Source organism: Coregonus lavaretus (genome assembly GCF_964263955.1).
Source record: "Coregonus lavaretus genome assembly, chromosome: 29".
In the NCBI taxonomy this organism is placed as follows: domain Eukaryota; kingdom Metazoa; phylum Chordata; class Actinopteri; order Salmoniformes; family Salmonidae; genus Coregonus; species Coregonus lavaretus.
In genome coordinates this window covers 37,633,510-37,646,379 of record NC_140016.1, presented here as the reverse complement: position 1 = coordinate 37,646,379, position 12,870 = coordinate 37,633,510, and the positions used below count along the sequence as shown (strand labels likewise).

General features: G+C 37.3%; 1 protein-coding gene across 1 annotated transcript in view; it reads right to left on the bottom strand.

Moving 5' to 3' along the window:
* LOC311105136 (ecto-NOX disulfide-thiol exchanger 2-like) overlaps positions 1–12,870 on the bottom strand; it is a gene marked incomplete at its 3' end in the record, with an annotated part of 419,761 nt that overhangs the window by 64,093 nt on the left and 342,798 nt on the right. The gene's annotated exons all lie outside the window — the stretch shown is intronic.

Below are 12,870 nucleotides of genomic sequence, written 5' to 3'. Positions count from 1 at the left end.
TAATCCTTTTTAAATATTCAATGAGTGTTGTTGACGTCAACTGCCTGTATTCAATGGAGAGAGAGGCTTTGCTACTAGCGTCATGCCATGAATATGCATAGCCATCTCGAGACAACTCAAATATAAAGTGTTTTTTCTCAAAGTTGCCAGGATGCCACGTGTCCTACTAATATCAGTACATTCGTAACTTAACCATTACAAAACGTATATTGAATCAAATAAACCTCACGTAGCAAATAAGCCATAATTTATTTGTTGACCAAATTCGACACTTTCTCATTGACGTCCATACAAAAACTCCTTGCTTGGTGGGCGAAACATCGAAACAATGCCACATGCTGGAGGAAGACAGATTTTCCTCTTCCTCTGGATTTCCTGATGGGCCGACCCCCAGGTGGTGAAGTTAGGCAACAACAAATAACCTCTCCCTCAACATCAACAAAACAAAGGAGCTGATCGTGGACTACAGGAGACAGAAGAGTGAACACGCCCCCATCCTCCTCCGCAGTGGATAGAGTCAAAAGCACGTCACTGAGGACCTGAAATGGTCTCACACATGGACATCGTGGTGAAGAAGGCACAAGAGCGCTTCTACAACCTCAGGCGGCTGAAGAAATTTGGCATGTCCCCTAAGACCCTGACAAACTTCTACAGATGCACCACTGAGAGCATTCTGTCTCGCTGCATCACTTCCTGGTACGGCAACTGCACCACCCTCAACCGCATGGGTCTCCAGAGAGTGGTACGGTCAACCCAACGCATCATCGGGGGCATGCTGCCTGCCCTCCAGGACATTTACAGTACTCAGTTTCAAAGGAAGGCCAAGAAGATCATTAAGGACCTCAGTCACCCAATCCATGTACTGTTTAGTCGGCTACCGTCTGGCAGATGGAGTAGTACAGGTGCATCAGTGCCAAGACCGAGATACTAAAAACTGCTTCTATTACCAGGCCATCAGACTGTTGAACAGCCATCACTAGCCATCTACCAGGTGATGCACACTCACTCACACAAAATACACACAAGTTATCACACACACACACCTCATACTCACAACCACACACACATACACACTCACACACACACAGCAAACGCTGCTATCCCATATCATAGAGACATTGAACCACTGGGCACTTCCCATTTCACACTGAGTATTTAAATATTGTATTCCTGACATAGCTCATTCTAATATTTCTACTACTGTACTTTATATTTAGTTACACTGTTTACACACACCACATATCTGTTTATATACTGGATTCTTGACATAGCTAACTCTAAATACTGAGTGTACAAAACATTGGGAACATGATATTACGTCTTTTATACAGGATTAGTTAATGTTTGATCATTCAGAGATGCATAAGGATTTGGAGGATGAGGACATTCCATGTATTTATTTCTGTCACTGGTGGGTGCCAGAAGGTATGCAGGCCAAGATAGCTGGGGGACCACTGGTGCTAATCTTAGAAGGAGTACGTGATGGAATATCCTGACTAGGGTGCAACACAATACCATATAGGGTGATCCTATATGTGGTGAGGAGTGACACTCAATAATGGTTGGCAACTGTTGGATAGAATTATCTTGCAAATAAGTATATAAGCTAAGAGATTTCCTTTGTTCAGCCACTCAGGGGCCGTTTGCTATGTGAACACGGTACCGCAATATGAAATACTTTGAATCAACTCTCCATGTAAGTGTTTAACTATTCTCTTGCATCCTGAATTCCTCAATACCCCAAAACTCATCATAACAGATTGGCGTCTAGACGAACAGGATGCAGTTTACAGCCGAACTAACAGGTAAGCAGGCTTTCATTTTATTTATTATGTCAAATTCTGCTTATCTGTGGTAAAGCTGAGCTGTAACGAATGTCTAAAATTCAATATTTCTTTGAGGGGAATAGATGAGTGGTATTCAAGTAAATAAACAGATGTAAGGTGAAACATCAAATTAGACAATGACATGGTGCTATGATTCTAAACAGGGTTTGGCCAGAGTAATGAGTAAAAACGGAGAAGAAGGAGAGTGGGTTTCACAAGATTGGGCGTAGGGTCTTTTAATGTGTACATTATAAAGATAGAGAGTAGTGAGGTTTGAGTCCTTTAATGTTAAAAAACATTATAAAGTTGTTAAGAGATTAACGTCCTCAACAAGACGAGATAATAAAGATAAAGTTTGTGAGGTTTGAGTCCTTTGGTGTAAGAATCATCATAAAGTGTTAGATTTGTTAAGAGGTTCAAGACCTCAACAACATTTGTTAAGAGGTTCAAGTCCTCAACAAGATTTGTTAAAGGGTGGAGTCAATTTGTTAGAGGTTAGAGTCCTTTGGTGTTTATAAACATCATAAATAATGGGTTTGAGGCCTATGTTCAGTCCTCTGAGAGTTAGAGTACCTTGGTGAAGGGATAATTACTCCTTTGTGAATTATTCAAAACGGCCAGGACAGAGAGCAGATACAATTGAGCATGTTGAATCATGGCACCAATTACAAAATAGGCAAAGAACATTTTAATAAAGATCAAGTTGGGGATTTGATTCAAGTATTTGATTTGCTAATATTGCATGAAATAATAAAAGCAATGGATAGCCAACTTAGTAGACCGGTATCTGGAAAGACAGTCACCATTAAGAATAAATCAGAGCTTCATTTACCTCAAAGAGAGCGAAAGGAAATTACGAAATTATTACTGACAAATCCGCATTTAAAACAAGTCTCTTTTAAAAGTATTGGAAATCAGACAATGTGCGAATGGATGTTAAGTACATTAGGGTTTTTCCATGTGGAACCATATATCAGTGATTTATCAGCATGGACAGATAATGAGCATCCTCAAGAAGGTATTTTTAAAAGGGATAAGTTACAGATAGCGCAAAAATATATCATTGACAATATCGCCGTAAGCAACACTAAATGGGATTTAGATTATATGATAGAGGCGTATAAAGCATGCGATTTAATGAGCGCACGATGGCCTGGAAATATAATTAATAAGGAGCAAAAGTCAGCTAACGAAGTTAAGTAATTGAATGAAACAACAGGCTATTTTATGAACAAAGAGCAGAAAGTACTTTCAATCTGAAGAGTGCATAATAAATTATATAAATGTTTATGATAATTTGATATTTTACATTTTAGTCATTTAGCAGATATACGTTTGGATAAGAAGTTTCGACATATATTGGAATTAGGTCATAGAATATCAAGGAGTGGTATGGAGAGCATGAGTTTATTTTAGAAAGTAGTGGAAAAGTCTATGTTTTACTGGGAGGCTTGACTTTGACAGGGTTTCCTGAAGGTTAGAGAACCGGTGAGGATCCCATGACAGGAAGGTCAGTGTCCGGGAAAATAAAGTTGTTTTGTTTTTTTGGATCCGCTGGGAGTATGTTTGAAGAAGTTGATTTGTTAAAACAAAGGGATTGTTTGATGTGAGTACCTAAGGATTTCTAACGTTCTATATGGATTATGTGAAGATATTAAAATATATGATTAATTTTATGTGTGTGTAATCGATTACTAGGGAGTTGATAAAGTAACAATTTGAATAATATTTCTATATTAACTTGCTCACCCAAACGTAGACGTACGTAAGGGATGGGAAATAATAAATAAAGGTTTTCTGAGTTGGTGCCGTTGATGGATTGATATAACGACTTGTGATACAAGATTCATTAATGTATGTAAAACTCATAAGCTGCATGTGGGACAAAGGACACGCCATGTGTTATTGGTGTCACGAGTTAGTGACAGAGGGTCGGTGTGCCAAGATAGATTGGGGGCCACTGTTGCTAATCTTAGGAGTGGTACGTGAGGAACTGGCATGGATAGGGTGACACATGATACCAAGTATGTGAATGCTATTGTAGTGGATGAGTGACACTCAATAACGGTTGGCAACTGTGTGGGACAGAAGTAGATCGGAAGGGAATTATATAAACTGAGAGATTTTGTATGGAAGTCATTCATATGACAAGAGGCTACGTCTGTACCACCTGTCATTTAATCCAGTACTGAAATAAATATGAATCAAATCTCCAGCTGAGTGTCGACTGCTCTCTTGCATCCTGAACTTCTCAATACCAGAAACTCATCGTAACAGATTGGCGTCTAAACGAACAGGATGCAGTTTACAGCCGAACTAACAGGTAAGCAGACTTTCATTTTTTTGATAATGTCAAATTCTGCTTATCTTTGGTAAAGCTAAGCTGTAACGAACGTTTAAAAAATCTATATTTTTAATGGGGACGATGAGTGGTGTTGAGGTATGCAAGGGATGTAAGGAGAAGGTTAAAATTAGACAATAATAGGGTACTATTATTCTAAGCAGGGTTTGTTCAGAGTAAAGACCAAACACAACAGAGGAGAAGGAGAGTGGGTTTAACAATAATTGGGTTTGAGGCCCTTAATGTGTAACAGCATTATAAATGATTGGGTTTGAGGCCCTTACTGTTTAACAGCATTATAAATGATTGGGTTTGAGGCCCTTAATGTTTAACAGCATTATAAATAATTGGGTTTGAGGCCCTTAATGTTTAACAGCATTGTAAATAATTGGGTTTGAGGCCCTTAATGTTCAACAGCATTATAAATGATTGGGTTTGAGGCCCTTACTGTTTAACAGCATTATAAATGATTGGGTTTGAGGCCCTTACTGTTTAACAGCATTATAAATAATTGGATTTGAGGCCCTTAATGTTTAACAGCATTATAAATGATTGGGTTTGAGGCCCTTAATGTTTAAAAGCATTATAAATGATTGGGTTTGAGGCCCTTAATGTTTGATAACATTATAAATGATTGGATTAAAGGCCCTTGATGTGTACAAATTAAGGAGGGTTCATCCTCTGAGAGGTAGAGTACTGTGATGAAGAGAGAATTAGTCCTGTGTGAATTACTCCAAACGGTCAGGAAAGAGAGAGAGAACAATAAATCATACTGCATAACGACTCAGAGCAGATACAAGTGAGCCTGTTGAACTATAGCACCAAAGACAAAATAGGCAAACAACATTTTAATAAAGAAGAAGTTGGAGATTTGATTCAAGTATTTGATTACTAATATTGCATTGACTAATTTAAGTAATAAATGGCCAACTTGGTAGACCGGTATCAAAAAAAAAAAAAACAGTCACCATTAAGGGTAAATCGGAGCATCAATTACCTTGAAGAGAGAGACAGGAAATGACAAAATTATTACAGGCAAATACGCATTTAGAACAAGTCTCCTGTAAAAGTAATGTAAATCAGACAATGTGCAAATGGAGTTAAGTAAATTAGGATTTTTCAATGTGGAACCATATCTTAGTGATAGGTCAGCATGGACAGATAATGACTATCCTCAAGATGGAAGTTTTAAATGGGATATATTTTATTTTTTTAGGGGGTAGATCAGCTTTAATATTGCAGATAGATTGTAACTTCCATCAATGTAATTGTCTGCATCACTTCCAATCCCCCATGTTTTTTTTTCTTTTCGCATATATATATATATATATATATATATATATATATATATATATATATATATATATATATATATATATATATATATATACACATACATATATACATATACATATATACATATACATTTCCTTAAAAAAAATATTTCCCTTCATTACTTTCCAACCCCACCACCCATTCCCTAATTGGAGTAAACTAGTGAACAATAATGCTTAGGCCTCTACTTCCGGCTTATATGTACTATATACATTTTATGGACACACTCAATTTTACAAGAATTCTATTTTGTTTGTTTTTACTCCTGAACTTCCTCAACCTCTCCGATCATTTTCATGATGTCCATACGGTTTGCTTCTATATGCCATATCTTTCAAACTGTGCTCTTTCACAACAGCTCTCAACCTATAACCTATATACTTATTATGGACACAGTATGCTTACATTATTAGTTATATTGTTGTTGTTAGTTGTTATTAGTCCCATCCTTCAACTCCATTCAACACCACCCATCTACATCCATATTGGATTTCTATTTGACATATGTTTTTCAACTGTACTGTGATGTTTTACAAAAGATCTGAACCTTTCTATTCTCATTGTTTCTACAGATTGCAAATTGAAAATATATTTATTTGCTAAAAGTATTATTATATTATTGATCGATTGACTATGACTTTTCAGATCACCCAGTAATGCTATCTGCAGGGTTAGCTCCAGGTAAATATTGCAATCCTTTAGCCATTCCTAGACCTGTGTCCAAAAACAAGCTACAAATGGAAAGTACCAAAAATGATCTAATGATTCTGTCTCTTCGCAGCAAAATCTGCAGAGCTGGGAAGATTGAATCCCCTATATAAATAACATTCTATTGGTAGCAAGAATTTTATATAATAATTTAAATTGAAAAATTCTAAGTTTTGAATCCAGCGCCATTTTGCGTATCAGTTCATAAACACTATGCCATGGGATCGGTACGTCAAAAATCTCTTCCCAACTATTTTGCAATCTATATGGGATTGCTGTCAATCCTTTGGTCCTTAAATTAAACTGGTATACTTCATTATTTATCACAGTTTTCTTTAACCAATTATGTTCTTTAATGCAAGGCCGACAGACAAGTTTCTTACATTTTCCCCCTTCCACTTTCCCTCTTCCATTTTTGCGGTAATGTTGCAATTATTTGGTTGTAATTTTGGGTAGAGCAGACATTTCCATTTGTTTTTGTTAGCTGCATGTGCGACAACTCCACCAGTCCTACCGATGATATCATTTACGAAGATTATACCTTTTTGTAAAAAAACTGTTTTTTAAATAAACATTTTGTCAAAAAACTGTTTTTAAATAAATTAGTATATTTGAGTTTAACCACAATATTTGTTGCATTATTTGTTCTGTCGTTTCTGGAGGATTAAATTGAAATTGCAACCAACTTTCTATGGCTTGTTTTAGAAGTAGTGATATTTGGGCGATGATTTCCTTTTTAAATAACTGAAAATGTGAGGTTGTAATCTGAATAAAGGGAAAAAGGCCATTCTTGAACATTGGGTGAGACAATCTTACTAATTTGCTAGAGAACCAGTTCGGATTTAAGTATATCTTTTGTATGACTGAAGCTTTTAGTGATAGGTCTAACGCTTTAACATTTAATAATTTCTGTCCTCCGAATTCATATTCATTATATAAATAGGCCCGTTTAATTTTGTCATGCTTGCCGTTCCAAATAAAATTGAATATTTTTCTCTCACATAATTTAAAAAACTGTTTGCTAGGCGTAGGCAAGACCATAAGCAAATAGTTAAACTGGGATAATACTAAAGAGTTAATCAAGGTGATTTTGCCACAAACTGAAAGGTATTTACCTTTCCATGGTAGCATGATATTATCTGTTTTTGCTAACTTTCTATTAAAATGTATTGGAGTGAGATCATTTATTTCATTTGGGATATGTATTCCGAGTATATCCACATCACCATCACACCATTTTATTGGTAAACTACATGGTAATGTACAATTTTTATTTTTTAGTGATCCAATATGTAATATAGTACATTTATCATAATTTGGTTGTAATCCAGAGAGGTTAGAAAATGTATCTAGATCCTCTATGAGGCTGTGGAGGGATTCAAGTTGTGGATTTAAAAGAAAATTTGAATCATCAGCGTACAATGACACTTTTGGTTTTAAGCCCTGGATTTCTAATCCTTTGATATTATTGTTGGATTTGATTTTAATAGCTACCATCTCGATGGCCATAATAAATAGATATGCCGATAGTAGACAACCTTGTTTCACTCCTCTTGACAGTTTAACACTTTAGGAGAAATAGCCATTATTTACTATTTTACACATAGGGTTACTATACATGATTTTAACCCATTTTATAAGAGATTCTCCAAAATAGAAATGCTCCAGGCATTTATATATAAACCCCAGTCATACTTTATCAAATGCCTTTTCGAAGTCTGCTATGAATAGCAGGCCTGGTTTCCCAGATTTTTCAGTGTTCTATTAAAGGGATAAATTACAAGTAGCGCAAAAGTATATCATTGATAATACAGACATAAGCAACCCGAAATGGGATTTAGATTTAGATATAAAAGAGGTGTATAAGGCATGGCTGGTAAATATAATTAGGACGGAGGAAAAGTCAGTTAGGATATTATGTAATTTGGCAATGGAGCAACATAATCTACCTAAATGAAAAGAGTCAGTCCACATGGGGTATTACTAAAATCAGGATAACATATATGTTTCCTATAGCTAAAGCAGATAACTTTGAGGTCAGACGGTGGCACGAGGTTTGCAAGGTATTGTGGTCACAAAGGTCTGGTAGGGCCTTCGAAACGGCAGAAAGAAGGTTTAGAGGTCATACAGGACGAATATACAGTGGGGAGAACAAGTATTTGATACACTGCCGATTATGCAGGTTTTCCTACTTACAAAGCATGTAGAGGTCTGTAATTTTTATCATAGGTACACTTCAACTGTGAGAGACGGAATCTAAAACAATAATCCAGAAAATCACGTTGTATGATTTTTAAGTAATTAATTTGCATTGTATTTGATACATCAGAAAAGCAGAACTTAATATTTGGTACAGAAACCTTTGTTTGCAATTACAGAGATCATATGTTTACTGTAGGTCTTGACCAGGTTTGCACACACTGCAGCAGGGATTTTGGCCCACTCCTCCATACAGACCTTCTCCAGATCCTTCAGGTTTCGGGGCTGTCGCTGGGCAATACGGACTTTCAGCTCCCTCCACAGATTTTCTATTGGGTTCAGGTCTGGAGACTGGCTAGGCCACTCCAGGACCTTGAGATGCTTCTTACGGAGCCACTCCTTAGTTGCCCTGGCTGTGTGTGTCAGGTCGTTGTCATGCCGGAAGACCCAGCCACGACCCATCTTCAATGCTCTTACTGAGGGAAGGAGGTTGTTGGCCAAGATCTCGCGATACATGGCCCCATCCATCCTCCCCTCATTACGGTGCAGTCGTCCTGTCCCCTTTGCAGAAAAGCATCCCCAAAGAATGATGTTTCCACCTCCATGCTTCACGGTTGGGATGGTGTTCTTGGGGTTGTACTCATCCTTCTTCTTCCTCCAAACACAGAGAGTGGAGTTTAGACCAAAAAGCTCTATTTTGTCTCATCAGACCACATGACCTTCTCCCATTCCTCGTCTGGATCATCCAGATGGTCATTGGCAAACTTCAGACGGGCCTGGACATGCGCTGGCTTGAGCAGGGGGACCTTGCGTGCGCTGCAGGATTTTAATCCATGACGGCGTAGTGTGTTACTAATGGTTTTCTTTGAGACTGTGGTCCCAGCTCTCTTCAGGTCATTGACCAGGTCCTGCCGTGCAGTTCTGGGCTGATCCCTCACCTTCCTCATGATCATTGATGCCCCACGAGGTGAGATCTTGCATGGAGACCCAGACCGAGGGTGATTGACCGTCATCTTGAACTTCTTCAATTTTCTAATAATTGCGCCAACAGTTGTTGCCTTCTCACCAAGCTGCTTGCCTATTGTCCTGTAGCCCATCCCAGCCTTGTGCAGGTCTACAATTGTATCCCTGATGTCCTTACACAGCTCTCTGGTCTTGGCCATTGTGGAGAGGTTGGAGTCTGTTTGATTGAGTGTGTGGACAGGTGTCTTTTATACAGATAACGAGTTCAAACAGGTGCAGTTGATACAGGTAATGAGTGGAGAACAGGAGGGCTTCTTAAAGAAAAACTAACAGGTCTGTGAAAGCCGGAATTCTTACTGGTTGGTAGGTGATCAAATACTTATGTCATGCAATAAAATGCAAATTAATTACTTAAAAATCATACAATGTGACACACACAGACAGGGCAACTAAGGAGTGGCTCCGTAAGAAGCATCTCAAGGTCCTGGAGTGGCCTAGCCAGTCTCCAGACCTGAACCCAATAGAAAATCTGTGGAGGGAGCTGAAAGTCCGTATTGCCCAGCGACAGCCCCGAAACCTGAAGGATCTGGAGAAGGTCTGTATGGAGGAGTGGGCCAAAATCCCTGCTGCAGTGTGTGCAAACCTGGTCAAGACCTACAGTAAACATATGATCTCTGTAATTGCAAACAAAGGTTTCTGTACCAAATATTAAGTTCTGCTTTTCTGATGTATCAAATACAATGCAAATTAATTACTTAAAAATCATACAACGTGATTTTCTGGATTATTGTTTTAGATTCCGTCTCTCACAGTTGAAATGTACCTATGATAAAAAGTACAGACCTCTACATGCTTTGTAAGTAGGAAAACCTGCAAAATCGGCAGTGTATCAAATACTTGTTCTCTCCACTGTACATATACTAGAGAGTGTGTGGAAAATGAATATAAGATGACATTTACAATAATCAAACAAAACCAAAATGTCGATGATTAGCAAATATAATTATGGAATATTTCGTTGCAGCAGGGGAACGATAATAATCGAGGGAGATAGAGAGAGGGAAATTGGACTCCTTCCCAACCGCACTCTAATTCCCAGAATAAACCTAGAGAGGAGAAGCCGGGTGATCTTTTCAACAAGATTGAAGGTGTCCTTTAAGTAAACAGAAAGTCCAGCGTATCGAAATTTGTGAAAATATGTAAATTGATCATATATCTCTCCCATTATAAATTGATTTGTAGGATATTTTTATCAACATTCATTTATAATAAGCATTACAACTATTATGGCGTTCATGGGAAGAGACCTTTTAAGTAACGTCGATGCAACCATTTTTTGTTCCATTAAACTAATTATCATTGCAGAGGTAAGGTGATGTAGTGAAGGAATTTCATTTTGTATTATGTAGTAGTGGTTTGTGGATATACTTTATTAATGCCATGATTTAGTAAATGGGTGAAAGAGAGACGTGCTAGTTGTGTTATATCGGGATGTAAAGGACGCAGAGGGTAATGTGGAGCACATATCTAGATAGTGGAATATAGAACGTTCTTTGACAATTTGTAATTATTATTATTACATTTTATAGTTTGTTTAAACACCAATGAGTTTTGCAAACAGTTAATTAAATCCAAAAACGATAATCTGTTTCTGGTACGTTGAACAATGGGAGGTAGTTTTTACTATTAGGCTGATGGAGTAGTAAACATGTTTTTGTAAGTTCTGAAGTTAGTAAACAATAGGTTGTTATTTTAAAACATCAATGCAACAAGTGGCGATGATTACATTACCAAAAAGGAGTTATAGGTTTAGAGAGAAGGTGTAGTCAACTCAATGAAACATGGTATGTTAAGGAAGGCATAGGAGATCACGTCTAAAAAAAAAATGTATAGACACTTGGAATGTCATTGATTCTTTATAATAATAATAAATAATATGCCATTTAGCAGACGCTTTTATCCAAAGCGACTTACAGTCATGCGTGCATACATTTTTGTGTATGGGTGGTCCCGGGGATCGAACCCACTACCTTGGCGTTACAAGCGCCGTGCTCTACCAGCTGAGCTACAGAGGACCACGTAGTAGTAAGTGATTATATTTGTGAATGTCTCAAATAGTACATTTAGAGGGGTGACAGGAACAATCTAAGGGGTAAGTCATTCAGTAACGATACCATGATGATTTGATATGGGATAAAATTAAGCGGATTTTGGAGGTGATAATCATTGTGAGACTTAAAAGGAATGAGGTATAAAGAGTAATCATTTAAAAATACTTATTGTAAACTCAAAGAACCTTGAGTGCTTTTCATCTTTTGAGAGATTGTATGTAATCTCCTTCTGGAGTAGTTATGAGAGATTGAAACAAACTATTATTGAGGTGAGGTAGGAAGGTGTATATCTGCATCATGTTTTGTGTGAAATTAATATTTTTGGATTGCTGACTATAATTGAATGTTGACGAAATGTATACTTTGTCTTCCAGGAAAATGGGGATTTCCTTATCCCTCATTGGGATGTTTCAAACGTCTGTGGGATAAGTGGAGCAGTTAGTAAAAAAATTAAACTATAATAATTAGGTCGTAAAAGGGAGCTACCAAATTAAATAAGGACTGGCTATTTTTGTTTGTTGTTTTCCAATAGGGTTTTTCAAATAACCACACACAACCCACCTATTACAATGGTTATATATGGTTGTTATTTTTATTTTAGGGGGTTTTAACGGCTCAAAGATGATAAGTCTTAAAGGAGCACACACATGGAGCTTTATTACGTTTTTTTCTTTTATGAGTGAGTTTTGGGTAAACACGTGATTTCTTTTGAGAAGAAATGTCATGAGGACTTACTGTACACTTGGGATAAAAAAATCATTTATGAAATGTTTTGACTGTTGTTAATGATTAATTTATACTATAGAATGGAACACTTCTTGGAAGGGTTTGGATGACCTCTGAACTCTGTCCTGACTTTCTAGTGTGAATTGATCACCCACACTGGAAAGCCAAGAGGCATGAATGAGTAATTTAAGGTAGTTTATTATACAGAGTTGAGGGTAATTTAAAATACGGGAGTGTGACGGGAGTCCACGGGAAGTGAGGATGGAGAGAGATCTGTTCAAATACAACATTTCTCATGTTGTTGGTACACTGGTTGGCAAATGGACAAGACAGAATGGGGGGTAGAGATGTTGAAGTTGGGACATTGTCATGGGCAATTCATTTTTAACTATGAAGCTGTCTGAAGAACATAATGAAGAGACGCCAGAAGATTGAGTGCCGGTGAAGGAAGGGGTTGGTTAGCTGCGTCGATAATACATTTGTACATTGATTTATCTAAATTTGGTAGTGTGGATATGAGGTTGATGTGGGAGATATATACACTGTTAAATTAATAGTACTAAGAATGCATTGAGATAATGATCTGTAGTTATTCTCAGGATGAGGAAGGTCATACTAGAATTAGGGATATTTATACTGTATGTTAATATAAGTGTACATT